Source organism: Canis aureus, chromosome 13 (assembly GCF_053574225.1).
Source record: "Canis aureus isolate CA01 chromosome 13, VMU_Caureus_v.1.0, whole genome shotgun sequence".
Taxonomy (NCBI): domain Eukaryota; kingdom Metazoa; phylum Chordata; class Mammalia; order Carnivora; family Canidae; genus Canis; species Canis aureus.
This window is the reverse complement of record NC_135623.1, coordinates 60,163,954-60,180,802: the sequence shown is the minus strand read 5'-3', so window position 1 is coordinate 60,180,802 and position 16,849 is coordinate 60,163,954. Positions and strand designations below refer to the sequence as shown.

Sequence of the window (16,849 nt, the reverse complement as noted above, 5' to 3'; positions counted from 1 at the left end):
ATCTCTGTGCGCACAGAGCTGGGCCAGGGCCAGGCCTCCTGCTTCTAGGGCTGCCGCTTCTTCAACTAATTTCTCCATCATCTTTCTACCTCTCAGAAATTTATTGAATTATCAAGTCTCCCTGCTGTCCAAATTCCCTTCCTTAAAAAAAAAAACAAAACAAAACAAAAAAAAAAATTCCCTTCCTTTTATGCTTATTTGACTTTAGACTTTTTATGACATTCTACTTGGGCATTAGGAGTGAGGAGAGAGAGAGAAAAAAAAAAAAAAAGGAGTGAGGAGAGGCCAATATCCAAGAATGTTAAATAGTAGCTATTCATGTTTATATGTGTATCCTATTTACACATATTCTTACTTTTAGAAAAATGAATTGGGAGCGTGGTCTTTCAATGAATCTCTATGATGCTGTCTTTAATCAAGAAATAATAAGAGTAGATGTTCTCTCGCTGTGCAGAAGTCAGTGTAGAATGGCTTTGAGTTCATAAAATGGGATCTGGCCTGGAGCTCAACACCTCCTTGTGTCTTTGGGGAAGTTGCCTAATCTCCCTGAGGTAATGCCTGCTTTGCAGTAGATAAGCAGGAATAAAACACCCTAAATTATGTATGATGCATAGCAATACCTGGAATAGAATAATAAGTGCTTAATGGACACCAAAACGGGAATGAATATAAGCATTGATGTAAATAGGCAGATAAATAGGTCTATAAACTGATTACTAAGTGTTAGGCCCTGATTCTGCTAGGCCCTGAAGGAAAAATGGAAAGATAGACATGTTTCCCACCCTCAGAAAACTCTCAAATAACTAAGTTAGCGAATGCAGTAAAGTGTACTACTAGCATAAGAGAAATAGATGATTGTTTTAAAAGTTTATGACTTCATGTGATGATAAGTTGTTTTCAGTAAACCTTCCCAGAAAATTCTCCCAATGCTTTTTAGCCATTAGAAAGGCATCCCTCTGCCTACTTGTGAGCTGTAATACCTCATGGGGCTTATCAATTCAGCAGAGTCAGGCTGAATCATTTATTAAATTAGTAAGCTACAAAGAGAACGCCCAGTGTGAGTCACAGAGAGCTGTTGCTAACTCCAGAGTTGCCTGCTGGCTCTTTGAGGCTTTGCTGAACTCCGGTCCCAGTGGGGAGGGCCGAGACAAAGGAGACAGATACAGGGGACATTTAAACACTACAATTCAATTCTCTTCTTTTATGGGCCTCCGTGGTTTCTCTCCTGGCATTAAAGCCAATCAGCAGCGATGTTTCCTTCTGCCACAGAGACTGTGATGCCAAATCAGGAAATTTAAGCAAAAGAAAACAGGAGTTGCTTCTCCTTCACGCACAGGATCGACCCTGGCACAAGAACAGGAGTCTCTCTCTTTCTCTTCTATTTTCTCATAGATCCCTTGAGGTATGGCCCAGCTCTGACCATGTCTCACCTTGTGGTGTTCACTGTGGTCTGTTACATCAGGAGTTAGAATCTCTTCCTGGAAGACTGCCCTGAATTTGAAAAGCATCTGTATAGTAAGGTAGTATGGGGAGCCGCTGGAGAAAATGCACTATAGTCACAAAGGAATTGGCAATTAAAATGATTGAGAAATAATATATTTTAGAAGAGCATCAAGAAAGACAAATTGCCTGGGTTGAAAATGGGAAGCCTCACCCAGTTTGATTGAATACTGAAACTAAGTGAGCATAGACCCTGGCTACTCTTTTTTCTTTCTTTCTTTCTTTTTTTTTTTTTTTTTTTTTTTTTTACGATTTTATTTATTTATTCATGAGAGACACAAAAAGAGAGGCAGAGACATAGGCAGAGGGAGAAGCGGGCTTCCAAGGGGACCCTGATGCAGGACTTGATCCCAGGACCCCAGGATCATGACCTGAGTCAAAGGCAGACTCTCAACCACTGAGCAAGCCAGGGGCCCCTAGGCCCTGCTTTAAAAAAAATAAATAAATAAAACATTTTAAAGAATTATAATAAATTACAACATAAAGCCATACAAGAAAAGAAAAACAGCTAGAAAAGATTTCAGTTACAAAAAAAAAAAAATTATTTTAATAAAAAAAAAAAGGCAAACACACCTGAGAGTGCCTTTCTGCAGGTAACAAAAGCAATCATAATGTGGGTTTCCTTCCTACACATTTGTTGTCTTCTCAGGACTGGTTCCTCAGGCCATTCTTGCAACTGCACGTAGAAGGAGCAGCCCAAAGTGCTTGTCTATGCTGCTGATCTAAGAACACCCTTCTAGAGTCCCCTGTTAGAGTCAGTGCTTTTATTTATTTATTTATTTATTTATTTATTTATTTATTTATTTATTTTTGAATCTCTAAATCTGGGGCACCTGGGTGTCTCAGTGGTTTAGTGTCTCCCTTAGGCTCAGGTCATGATCCCAGGGTCCTGGTATTGAGCCCCACATCAGGCTCCCCCACAGGGACCCTACTTCTCCCTCTGCTTGTCTCTCCTCTTCTTTCTGTGTGTCTTTCATGAATAAATAAATATAATCATAAATCAATCCATCCATCCATCCATCCATCCGTCCATCCATCCATCCAAAATAATCTGGATGAGTATGGTGTACCAATGACTTTATAAGATAATTTGTGGGGATCCCTGGGTGGCTCAGCGGTTTAGCACTGCCTTCAGCCCAGGGCGTGATCCTGGAGTCCCAGGATCGAGTCCCACATCGGGATCCCTTCATGGAGCCTGCTTCTCCCTCTGCCTGTGTCTCCACTTATCTCTCTCTCTCTCTCTCTCTCTCTCTCTTTCTGTGTGTGTCTGTGTCTCTCATGAATGAATAAATAAAAATCTAAAAAATAAAAAAAAATAAGATAATTTGTTTATTTTTAAAACCCCACAGTTTTATTTTTCAGATGCTCTGAGCACTTTTGGGAAAGCAGGATATCATATTATTAACTAAAAATAATAATCCCATTCAACTCAGTAAGATGGTTGGCTCTTGCCCTGTGTCCTGGGCCTCCCTCCATACCATTCAGTTCTGTTTCCTTCAAGGACGTCTGCTTTCACAAGTATGGTTTTCAGCATAGAACCATCCTTCAGTGAGTTTTACAGATTTGCCTTGGAAGCCTTGTTTACACCCGTGCAGACTTTCCAGATGCTTTTGAGTTGCAATGACACTATCTTTGTACCAGATTCTGTCCTTTATCTAATTAGCAACACCAAAGTGCATATGAAAAAACTTGGAAGTCCTCTTTACCCAGGTCCACCCAGAGGAGTAGTTTTATCGTCTACTAACAATACATTTGCCTGTGATGTGCGATAGTTTAATCAATAAGAGAAGTTAATTCACCCTGGAGAAAACTTGATTCATCAAAATTCTAGGGCATTTGGCTTAGTTATCAATGGAAGAAGTGGTCCACATTTCTCAAGGTTCTAAGAGGGTCTTCTGTCAGCAAACAGGTCTTTGAAAAGGGTTGGGTATGAGCAAATTGAAGTATCAGAACTATGGAAGACTGAGTGTGCGGTAGGTGACGGTTCCTGCCCTCTGCCCCTTAAGTCTTCCATGGGCTTGTGTGATCTGATGTGTATCCCAGATATCTGGTGTTTAGGAGATAAAGGAGTGGAGAGTAAAGTTTAATAAGTCAGTACAATCTCAGGTAGAATTCAGCCATCCACAGTGTCTCAGAAGTGGAAGCAAAGAAAAAAGTGAGAGGTGAATCATGGAGAAGTAGAAAGAGGGCCTTGACCTGCCCAGCTGTGGAACTGGAGATCTGGATAGATTCATCACTGATCACCAAGGGGCAGGGTGGCTCTGTGTTGATTACACAGGCTACTGACTACATGATAGAAAAATGCAAGAGGTCAGATAATGCTACGGATCACAAAACAATGATCAAAAAGTACAGAGAAGTATTCAGATACTATGGAGTCCCTACAAGGCAGAAACCGAGCGTTACAAAGGGGCTTCATGCATACTTTGCAATATGAGTTGAAATAGTGCTTATGGATATTCTGTCCTCCAGACTGAGTCAAGAAATACCAATGAGTCCTGCTAGGCCAAGAAGGATGAAAAAAAAAATTCTTTCTGTGCCTATTCTTGCTAACTATTTCATCCTACAATGTCCTTTTAAAAGCTCGATAGTGCAAATGTTTAACCGTGGAGAATATATGCAGTGACCCTGAGTGCCCCAAATCTATGGATCAGAGATGTTACAATTCAGGTCCCTTTTGCCAAGGGACCTTCTACTGCAACGGGTCATGAAATTATGCAGAGAATGCGATACATGGAACAAGATCGCTTTGACCTTAGGCTTTAAATACAACATATGTGCAATATATCAGATAAATTAGATATATTTTATGTATGCATAGAATATGTAAACATATATGTAATATGTAATTTATCTTATACAGACACACACACACATATCAATAAACATAAAGACAGTTCACTTAGGAGATTTAGCGAAACTCACTCCGCATTCTGGGAGGCCATGTGGGCAAAGGCAATTAAGATCCATTTTTCTAGCAGTGTATTTCTCGGAGCAAATTTTTTCATTGAGAGGTTGAGTTTTCCCATTTAATTAAAAGTGAAAATTGATCGTCCCATTAAAAGATCTTAGATAACATACGTGGTTATTTGCTTGACATGAAGTTGCTGACAACCGTTGTCCCTGATCTGCTGGCCTGCCATTCAGTTTTATGAAAGGCTCTAAAGTTACTGGAAATAAAGACAGATGTTCTCACTTACTTTGCATCTGCTCCAGCTATCAGCTTGTTTCCTTGCACTACCCTTAAATTATTCCCTAAGGTCAGAAAAACATCAGACACATTTTTTATTCAATATTACGAGTGAAATAAGGAAATGTTTGGAGAAAAGAAGGAAATGTTTTGGAGGTGGTAGAGAGGAGACTCTTGCTTTTAATCACTAATTAGAGTGGTCTATAAACATGAACTATTGAAGGACTTGATGGAATTTTGTTTTATAGCTGGAGTTTTTATGCTTTTATTGGCTACAGCAAACACCTGGAGTAAGAAGCCTTTGCTTTCACGTAATAAAAAAATTATAATAGTTTTCTTGTTATTATTGAATGTTAATGACAACCTGATAGGTTGGATATCGCAAATCCATGGCACGACTTTAATTTAATGTTAACTGAACGAATGTATATCCCAGATATCTGCACTGTGCCCATTGAAAATTAAATCCAAAGCTCATCATAATAAACAGCACCACCTCAAATCAGAAAACCAGAAGCCTTTCTACATAGTAAGCTTCCTCGCAGATCATTTCTATTATTAAAAAGCTAATTTGATGAAAGCCCAAGTCTTCTTTATTCTTTGATATATAAAATTCTTCTTAATGTTATCTGGGAATTCCCAGGTTATTTAAACAACCTTAGAAAATGGTCAATTTGCAGTTGCAGGTTTAAGTTTTCTAATGTTCTGGGCCACATGAAAAACTAGTTTTATGTCAGTAAATATTTAACTACCTTTTCTATGAGATGGAGCCAGAACACAAGTAGTACTTTTAGAAAATTATAGTTTGTGGGGTGCCTGGGTGGCTCAGTTGGTTCAGCATTCAATCCTTGATTTCGGCTCAGGTCCTGATCTCAGGTTGTGAGATTGAGCCCTGCATTGGGCTCTGCACTGGACATGGAGCCTGCTTGGGATTCTCTCTCTCGCTCTCACTCTGCCCGTCCCCGTATCTCTCCTTCTTAAAAAAAAAAAAAAAAAAAAAGAAAAGATTATACTTTGCATTCAAAATAAGAAGAAAGGCCTTACTATGTGAAATATTATCATGGCAATTTATTTTCCATTTCTGTATATACCAGTTACAGTCACTGTCTCAAGACCATGTATTATGATTAAATCAAAGAGACCACATGCTGAGAAATGTTTTTCCTTTTGAGAAATTGTGGTTGATTTAACATTACCAATAGTTATTGCTACTGACATAAATTCAAAATTAATGGTGGTGAACCAGAAATATCATCAATATTTAAAGGACTTCATTTATTGAAATACTACATATACCCATATAACCTTACAGATAGATAGGGACAAAAGGCTCCATCAACATAGCAAGAGGACACTGGGAATCAGAGAGAGAGAAAGAGAAAGAGAGAGAGAAAGAGAGATGCTCATATCAATGGCTTTTTATGTAAGGAGGAAACGTCTTTGTTCCTATTCTCAGAGAATCATGCACCCAGTATAGCTTAGTTAAGAAGACGAAAACAAAAACACCTGAAAGTGGGCATGATTGGTAGATAGTATTCAAGGTGCTTTCAGGAAAGCCAGGTGAAATCTTAAGACTTTTTTTTTTTAATTGACTGAATAATTTTCGTCTTTAGAAGCTGGAGGGGTAATTCGGTTTGGCACTCCCGGCCTAGGGAGCCTAATGGCCCTGGTTTTCCCCACACTCTCCCAGTGTGAGCCCTGGAAGTCCTACATCCTGGGAAACTCCTCAGTCCTGGATAAAGCAGGGCAGCTGGTCATTTTTCCAGAATATCTGCACATTGACCTCAAATGGCAAATGTAAGGTACCCAGCTGCAGTTCAATAAAGGGCTCCAGGCAGGCACTTGGGTTTCCTCTTTTCACTATTTACTTGATGGATGACCTTGAGCACTTAATTTTATCTCTCTGAGACGTTCAGCTTCATCATCTGTAAAAGGGAGATAATACTTAACCTAGTAAGTTTAAGTAATAATGAAATAATGTATATGAAGTAGTACGCACGTACAGGGTTTGAAATAAATGGTCTTTTCATTTTCTACTTAAGCTATAGCTAAAAAATAAAAGATATTCTCAAAATCAGGCTTAATAGTAAAGCTGTTTGAAACCATATTATATCAATATATCCTCTCTCAAGTAAATACATAGGGAATAAAATTACATGAAATTGGCCTTCTCTTCCAATCATCCGGCGTAAACAGAAAGCATACCACAAATAGGATGAGTGGCTAGACCCAATATAGTTAAGTAATGCTGATGCCAAGTGCTGACACTTCACATCACTGGAGGGACTGTTCCTTTTACTGAGGATTTCATGTTTAAAACATAAGAACAAAATAAAGATATATCACAGCCATACCACAGTGATTCATGCCAGATATTTTGCTCCTCTATTTTCTTTTTATTGGGTGATAGAGGAGAGGGAAATAGTGCAGGACAATATAAAGCAGCCTACAGTACCTCCATTCTGCTCTTTTAACTGGGATGAAAAATCTGAATACACAGATTTAAGAGGCATAGTGTCGCTTTCTCTGAGAAATGCATATTAATGATTACCAGCTGGAAAGGGAGAAAGGGAGCGTTCATATTTTGCCTGAGAGTCAAAAAGACTAATCTACAGTATGGCATTAAAAGTGACTCTACCTTTTTTATTAAGCCAGTTATTCCCTGGGAACACTTTTGTAATGATCACCTATTTCCATAGGGATTGAATATTAACTAAATCTTGTGAGCTCTCGGCTCATTTTTGTCTTCACAAATATCTTTGAATAAAAACAGAATAGCTTTTGTTTGTACCAATATGACAAGTTTGAAGCCACAGATGCTATGCTTTTTTTCACTTTTGTCTGGAGAGTTTTGGCTGATTCCTAATGCGACAAAAATCATTACAGTCACTCAATACATGGGTGAAAGGGGTGGAATGACTCTTTATGCCAAAAGGGAACTCAATGGTAAAAATACAGAATTGTTTAGGTATAATATTATGACTTTGGACTTTTGAAATGGATATAAACTGCAAAATTCCAACAATAATTAGGTTTCGCAACAACCTTTCTTGACTATTTTTAACGAGTCCTATCTACATCTTCTCCTGTAAGGGAAACTGGAGGAGGTTCCACCCATCTCCTTCTTGGAGAAAAGTTATCAATTGAGCCAATAACAGTTTGGTTATCCATTCAACATCTTGTGTGGGAACTGCACTGCTATGGAGAATGTTACTGTTTTTTGTGTCTTGATTTGGCTATTTTTTCATCCTAAGAAAACTCTATACAAAAATTATGATCTTGTGCCTGCCAATACAGAGCTTATCACATAGTCCAGAAGGAGTATTACAAGTTAGCTCCGAGATATTACCAGTAAGTATATTACAAGAGCTACGATAGTATCATCCCATTATATGACCTTGAGAACACAGTATTTATTTATTATTTACATTTTCACTAAATTTTAACATTAGCCATATCCATGATTGTGACCATCAGCAGTTACTGTATGTTTTGTTCTTTTTGTTACTTGAATTTCACATTAAACTTAAATAACTGTGGTGCTTTGCTGTGAATAGGAGATAGTCCATAGCTCCTTTGTTTTCCTTTTCTTTGGGGGAGGCTTATTTTTTTATTTAAGTTCAATTAATTAACATAAAATGTATTGCTAGTTTCAGAGGTAGAATTTAGCGATTCGTCAATCTTATATAATACCCAGTGCTCATTACATCTCATGCCCTCCTTAATGTCCACCTCCCAGGGAACCCGTCCCCCTAGTCCATAACTTCTTCAAACTTTACATCATCCCGGCAAGGTTAACACACCTCTCCCCTGAATTTTCACCATTAACAAAAATGTACTGCTATACCTACTCAAAAGATGAAAAACAAATTGTCTCTTTCCATATATCCAAAGATTAACATGCTAATGTGTTGCGGATTTAACAAAAGATCTACTCCCTTTGAGTTGCAATGGTTAAATGGCATAAAAGATACAAGGTTGGTGTAATGAAAAATAGAATACACGTGCATACATTTTTCACAGTAGAAAACAAACTCCGAAAGACATGATTCAGCTATTTTTTTCTAAAGAACATTGAATCAGAGCAAGTAAGTTCTGTGGAGAGAAGAATTGCTAATCTCCTGCAGTGTTTCACAGTGGGAACATGAGTCGAACCAGGAGTGGAGCAATCCTTAGTCACGCAAGGTATTTGGGACAGTAGAGGACATCAGCATGCTGACTCCACTCATCTTACGTGAACAGTGCCTTCCAGACGCTGTTGCAGAATAATCGGTTTCCTCCCCATCTGCACACACATATATCCAAACAGTCTTAGGGAACCACTGTAATCTTATTCAATACTCCATCAGGGCACTTGAAAATGTCCTTCCAAACACTCAGAGTTTGAGCTCTAATTTTAATTATGCTAATGCATTTTGCTGAATATATTTTGCCATCTGTGTCTTTTCTCTGCAGTCAATAAATCTGTACTTTATTCACATAGATTTAAATTAAAAAAAAATAAATCCTATAAAATGCTTTATAAATATATTTCTAGACATAAACTCTGTATCTCATCATCCAAATGAAGCTCCGATATGGGTAATCCATGACATAGCAATTATAAGGGGCTACTGATGAATGAAATAAAAACTTCCCTCCTTCTAAAGCAGTACCACTACTTATGTATGGTTCTTCTCTCCCTGTAGGGCTGGAAATTTCTGACCTCCTGCTAGAGTCAAATCTGTTTCATGACTGTCAGCTATGAGTCATTCTTTTCTAGAATTAGGGCCAAGACGGTATTTAGAGATCACCTGTTTCAGATTCTTCATAAACAAATGGAAATAGTAAGAGAGGCAAAGAAATTAAAGCAGTAAATAATCTCCTTGGGGGAAGAAAATGAGATTTGATGATAATAACAGAGTACAATGACCAGAGGAGTGATTAGAGAAAAAGATTGGAAGTGAGTGGGAATTCCATCAGACCTTGTAGTTCTCATGACCCAAACCTAACTTGAGGCTACTTAGGAGCCATACATAGCTCATGGCTTCAAGAATCACCCCTTCAGAGAGGGGTTTTCAGTTACTATAGAAAAAGACGATATTACTCAAAGTTTTGCCAGAATATTATCCAGAAAAGAACCAACTAGCTACTGTGAGGTCAGTGGAGGAAGGTCTTATTTCAAATGCAAAGTTCTGGGCCTCAGACTCTGGAGCACTGATTAAAGGCTCAATTTTGAACAGGCATCCTGGGTAACTCTCACATACACTAAATGCTGAGACTCACTGGATTGTGATTTTTTGGTTTTGGGCTTTTTTGTTTGTTTGTTTTAGAATATTGGATTCTTTTTTTAAAAGATTTTATTTATTCATGAGAGACAGAGAGAGAGAGAGAGAGAGAGGCAGAGACACAGGTAAAGGGAGAAGCAGGCTTCGTGCAGGGAGCCCGGTATGGGACTTGATCCCGGGACTCCAGGATCACATGCTGAGCCAAAAGCAAATGCTCAACCACTGAGCCACCCAGGCATCCCTATAACTTGTCATGAATTATGATTTTTATTTTTTTTAATTCCATAATCTGCATCATAATAATTAGCAGTAAAATGTATTATGCTTGTTTTTGTTTGTAGAGATTGTTTTCTATTTTACTGCTAGTCGTGAGAGGAAAGAAGCCTAGAGAAACAGAACAAAGGATGAACGTTTTGGAAAAGGAATGGTCTGAATCTCAAAAAACCTGTGAAGGAGTGTGAGATGGCTTGGTTAGTGCCCAGGTCCAAGAGGTGGGTCTGGAGATTTTCTCTGAGGAACTTAAGACATAACTTTAATGACCTTGTATTATGTACTTCCTTTAAGAACTGAGTCTCAGTCAGTTAATGAGTAAGAAAATTTGGAAAAATAATATCAGAACTGAGCAGCATGGTGAATTAATATTGAAAAGCATTGTGAACTTGGAAAAACAGGTAAAACTCCCTAAATCTCAAGCACCATTTATAAAATTAGAGGGGTTGAATGAGGTGATCTGTAGTTTCCTTGGTTACATGACTTGTTGCCTATGGGAGTTTAAAGCATCATTTCTGTCTTCCATTCCAGAGGACTCTCAAGAAGGACATGTTCTATCATGAAAGAAAATATGGAATCCACAAAGATCCATAGTCAGCCAACAAGGGAGCAAAGTTTACAGTTGCTTTCTCCTTTTGGATCTTTCTCTCTTTTTTATTTTGCGTGTTTCTTCTCACCTTCTTCTTCACATCAGTGTAGCTGGTTTGGTAGACCAGAGTCTAGAGATGGCCTTTCATTAAGGAGGCTGTTTGGGATGCATCTGAGGAAAAGGAACAATGAGGCTCAGGTCAGCTTCATAACTGGCATCATACCATCATTTAAGTCATAAGCTAAAATGTCCTTGATATTGTACACATGGCTCCACTCACTAGCCCACAATAAGAAAACAAGATTAAGATTTGGATATAATGCCCTTAGCTAGTGATTAAAAAGCATTATTTTCCCTTGGAGTCTCCCCCATACACATACCTTTAGGAACCTATTTAGAAAGGGAAAGCTTATGGTACTTGATTGATTGGGATGTGATTTTCATTTCTCACCTGTCTCATTAAGTTAAAAAAGGGAGAGAGAGAGAATGAGCAAAGGGAGAGGCAGACAGAGACAGAGAAGCAGACTCCCCACAGAGCAAGGAGCTTAATCCCAGGACCCCGAGATCATGACCTGAGCCTTATAAATAATAATTTTGTTTCTATTGTCTGTTAATGTCATTCCCAATGCATCAAACAACATGATGCAGAAGATAGCCCATGATATTATCCTTGATCAGAAAATTGTTATTTCAGTTTTACAAACAGACAGAAAGAGTGCCACACTCATACTCTAAAATCAGCTGGAAATCATGAATGGCATGCTGTGAGCATTTTGTGCAGTGGAAATTTCACTCAGGTGCTAATTCCATATGCTTTTCTTTAGAGAATTTTAGACTTAATTATAGTGATTTCGTAGGTCATAACAGAACTTTCAATAAGCAAATTAATTTGTCCTTTTCAAAAGGTTTAATGTAAGCAGTAAATAAATCAAATTATCTTAAAGCACTAAAACATATTACATTTTAAATAGCATTGTAGTCAGACTTAGAATAAATGTACACAACTATATAAAATATATTTCTGCATATTTAAGGAAAAAACTGAGCAGCACACACTAAAAAGTCTACTCCAATCTAGAGAGCTTAAAAATTACAGAAGTCCTTTAATTAAATGAGCCAGGGCAATGGAGTCTGTCATCAAACCTACGTCTCACTAATAGGTATCTTCAGAACAATAACAACAACAACTCTGAGTCAAATATCTGTTTTTATCAAGAATTATATTAGGTCTGTGACCTGAGACAAGTTTTGCCAAAGAATCAGAAAATACAATTGAACCACCCAAGGCCTTTCTATGCTACCTTCTTCACTGTATTCCTGAGCGCTTTAGTGTTGATATGACACAATGCCAAGAAGAAGAAAGCGAAAGTTTGTTTTGATTTAAAAGAACAAAACTTAACTGTCTAAACACATTTCCATACTGCTTTATAGACATAACACCTGAGGACGGGATAATAATCAATTGTCAGAATGGGAAAGAGAGTGACAGAGTGACACATAATTAACTCCAACTACTACTCATGTGAAATGAGCACTTACTATAAAAATCAATTTGAAGCCACAATTAAAAAGCCAATATTCACACTGAAGCTAGCACTTAGGGAGCTACAGAATAAAGCTAATAACTGGAATAATTATCATTAATGTGTTTCTATTCATTCTTCACTTTTCCAAATACATAGCTATGCAATGGTTTTGAAATTAGTGTTTAATTTATGAAAATTCAACTTACAAAAGCCTTTCCTACATAATTTTCAGCACTAAGGTGTTACCTTATGGTTGTACCTGTAAAAATGGAAATGACTATTACATGCAACCACCATACATCCCAGCAATCATACTCTTGGGCATTTATCCCAGAGCAATTAAGACACATTTACACAAAAACAAAGGTTCATAACAGTTTTCTTCATATCTCAAAGTGGTTAGAGCTCATATGTCATTTGATGGGCAAAGTGTTAAAAACAAAAACAAAAATTGGAGTACATTCCAATCACAAAAGATTATGTATTATATGATTGCCTTTATACAATGTTCTCAAAATGACAAAATTATAGAAATGGAGCACAGATTAATAATTTCTAGGGGCTAAGGATGAAAGTGAGGAGAGCAGGAAGGAAGTGCATGTAGCTATAGAAGGACAGCTGGAGAATCCCTGTCGTGATGTATCTTTACTGCATCAATTTCAATTTCCTGGTTGGGATAATGTGCTATCATTTTACCAAGTGCTACCATTGGGGAAACTGGGTAAAGAGTACATTAGATCTCTCTGTTATTTCTAACAATTACATGTGAATCTATATTTCGAAATTTTTAAAAAGTTAGTTTTAAAAGTTTTGATTAAAACCCTAAAAATTAAACTTAGAGAAAATATCTTAAATGAATTTCCAAGGAATTGGAAAAATGTCACATATAATTTTAAATTAAGAGCATAGAGAGTGTCATCATTGAATCATATGCGTTCAACTTTCAGATGAACAGTATATAGAATTATTACAATGCTTAATGAGTGTTAATGCTAGTTGAGTTTCTGGGCCATGGCTCTTGGACCAGAACAAAAGAGAAAATTGCTCTAATTACTAAGTATTACTAAATATTTTTCCAATGGAAGCAAAATCAGGCCAAATAGTAATTTTCTAAATATCTCACTAGTGCATGGAAACTTTTCTAAAATTATTATCACCGGAAGGTATGTTTAATACTGCTACATTGGCTGTGCCACTATATCAATAATTCTGTTTAGTGGGTGACGTTGCAAGCTTGAGCCTAAATTGGGAAGTCCCTTTTACCAACAAAAGTATTTAAAAATTCCTCTTTTTGCCACTGTAAGATAGACACCATTTGGGCACAATGTAAGCTGACAGCTGAGAATGAAATAGAGCTCAATGGAGACCACAATACAGTTCTTAGACCCCAAAGACTCATTTTAAGTTTCAGGTCCTTACAATAGGGAAAAATTAATTCTGGGGGAAGGGGCACACAGCCCAGAAATGATCAGAAGAAGCAAAATTTCTGAGCCAAGTCACTGGAGCAGACGCAGAAGCAGAGACTGAACTGTAAGAACCTTGATCTAAGGAAGAGCTCTTCCAGCACATGCCAGCACAGGGAAAACTTGATCATATAGGTAAAGAACAGGAGCAAAACTTTCCAGTAGCCCTGGCTGACAATTTCTTAATGAAGAGAAATAAAAATCTTGTGTCAGAACTCCCAATATATCACTTGTTCTTATATATAAATTATGCTTGTATTACTCATACAATTTACATAACTAAGTAGAATATATTTTATTTCTAAAATTAAATTTCTTGGGACTCAAAAAATCTTTAAAAAAAAAAATTTTAATAGAGACTCCATGCCCAGTGTGGCTCGAATACAGAGCTCAAACTCATGACCCTGAAATCAAGACCTGAACTGAGATCAAAGGTCAAGAGTTCAACCGTTTGAGCACCCAGAGACCCCTCAATGAGTCTCTTGTCATGTTCACAAGATGCTAAGATAAAAAATAATACACAATCCAGATATTGTTTGCGGATAATTGGAGCATGGGTTATCAAACAATAACTGTAGTTAAGATTCTGAAAACACAAAACAAATTGAGTAATATGCCTTAAAGAAAGCTCCTTTCATAGCACTAATTGACAACTGTTTATTCCACAGTGTATACCATTAAGGTAAGAAAATATATTAATAAAAAAGTGAGCTTGTTTTTAAGTAAAAATATCCACATCTCTCAGGAGGAATATGTATATATTCCTTAATATTGCATAATTATAGGTAATATATAATATCACATACATAAATGTATGTACATATAATTATATGTAATTGTAAGAATATAACAATATTATTATATTTTTATTAAAGGTATCCAATAACCTTTGGTGAACCAAACCAAGGTTCCAACATATTTAATGACTTTCCATCAATGCTTTGTCATTTAGACTTTGTAAGTCCAAAATGAAACACTATCACATGTATCAAACCATTCACATTCTGATGACATGGACACATGTATTTTCTGACATTCTTTTGGACTAGATTGATAGATAAATTGCAAGTAAGGAAATATGTAACTATTGAGACAACCACATCCAAAGGATACTAAGTTATATTTCAGCATGAACTAACCAAGCGTCTACACAACACAATTCAGAGATGTAGAATGATAAACTACACATTTCCAGATCCATCTTCTGAAAAGGCACACTGATGCTGAATTTGACTTCAGAACACTACATTTACAGATTCCAGAAAAGGAGTGGGAATGGAGGGAAAAAGAAAAGAAAAGAAAAAAAAGAAAAGAAAAGAAAAAAAGAAAAGAAAAGAAAAGAAAAGAAAAGAAAAGAAAAGAAAAGAAAAGAAAAGAAAAGAAAGAAAAGAAAAAAAAGAAAAGAAAAGAAAAGAAAAGAAAAGAAAAAAAGAAAAGAAAAGAAAAGAAAAAAGAAAAGAAAAGAAAAGAAAAGAAAAGAGAAAGAAAGAAGAAAGAAAGAAAGAAAGAAAGAAAGAAAGAAAGAAAGAAAGAAAAAGACTAAAAATTGAAATAAAATGTTAAAAATGTCAAGAACTTTAATGGTAACCTAAATAAATCACAGTAGTATTAACTGACCAGCAAAATAGTGTGTGTAACCTTAGACTAGAGTAATGGAAAAAAACTCCAACACAAAGATAAAATTAGCCTCAGATTTTTATTTAATTTTTTTAAGCCTCAGATTTCTAAGCATACTATATTCCTCCCCTGTCAGAAGCCTTATGGAGTTTTGATTTTAAGAGGAAATGGAAAAACTGAAGAACAGTAAAAAAAAATTGAAGGCTCTAAACGTACCTTATGGATCATGATGAAAGGAACCAGGGTGCTGGCCTAGAGATGAGATGATGTCAGGGAGGAGAGTTTTAGATCTTCCAACATATGGATGTTTCTCCTGTACAGTGAGGACTGGTTGGTGATGAAGCGGGTTCAGCATCATCTGAAAACACAGTCAGTGCTTCCCAAATAATAAATAGGTTTGGTTTGGGAGGTAAATTCTTAATTACTGTATGTTCAAGAAAATACTAACCAATCATATCATGAATATGTTATACAGCATATTCAAGCACTAGATGAATAGCTTTATTACAAAAGGGTAAGGCATCTAAGAGTTTTTAATAAGCTCTATGTATGTGTCTGGTAATTATCACTTCAAGGAACCGGATATGCGTATATCTACTTCTTGCATATTGTTTGTCTCCATAAGATTGTAAGATCCTTTAGGATAGGGGCCTTGCCATTCCTACTCATCACTTTACTGCCGTGCCTGGGAAATAGCAGGTATTCGGTGAACACTGTTGAATAAATGTTGGCATTCCTTTCAACTGTCAAACATCCCTGTGGGGTAGACACGGCCATCCTCCGCTCACAATGGTGAAAATTAGATCCACTAAGCTATAATAACTTGATCAATTTGCCCAAATAGAACTAGCTCTGATTCCAAAACCCAGGCTTGTCTCTACATTTGAAATGTTTAGGAAGGAAAAAAAGCAAACGAAAAAAACAATAGGTAAATAACCGGTCTGTTGCTGTGTAGACTGCTCCGCTCTACTTCCCTGTGTCACTTGTTGCCATGGTTTCTTTTGTTAGCTCACCAGCCAACGGTGGTTTAACTATTGATCTAACTACTAAGCTAAAATTAGGTAACATTTTCAAATAAATTAGAGCTTAGAATGTGATCTATTTATACCTTCGGTTATATTTCTTAACTGCTTTCAATTTCAACATACAAAAAAGAGAATAAGAATGAGATTCTACTTCGAAGTGCATATGTCGTGTTAGCAAACTTCGGTCTTATTAACCCCGCATGCAATGCAGTCCTGAGTAAATAGTCACGCCTGTGCTTTTAGATTTACCTTATGTAAAACATTTGGTACAGTACCATAGTTTTGTCTTTAATTAAAAAAAAAAAGGTGATGCCAAGGCATGTTTTTTTATTGTTTTCATTATTCAATATAGAACTTCAATCCAGTGGTTCAGAACCTTCAGATCAAATAGCATAATATAAA

The 16,849-nt window shown here is 36.7% G+C and overlaps 1 long non-coding RNA gene across 1 annotated transcript; it reads right to left on the bottom strand.

Annotated features, from left to right (window-relative positions):
• Nucleotides 1-6,211: 6,211 nt before the first annotated feature.
• Nucleotides 6,212-16,407, bottom strand: LOC144282599 (uncharacterized). The gene is made up of 3 exons (XR_013351087.1): nucleotides 15,639-16,407; nucleotides 10,905-10,987; nucleotides 6,212-6,615 (listed from the first exon to the last, which is right to left on the bottom strand). It is a non-coding gene; the product is annotated as an uncharacterized LOC144282599 (long non-coding RNA).
• Nucleotides 16,408-16,849: the final 442 nt, after the last annotated feature.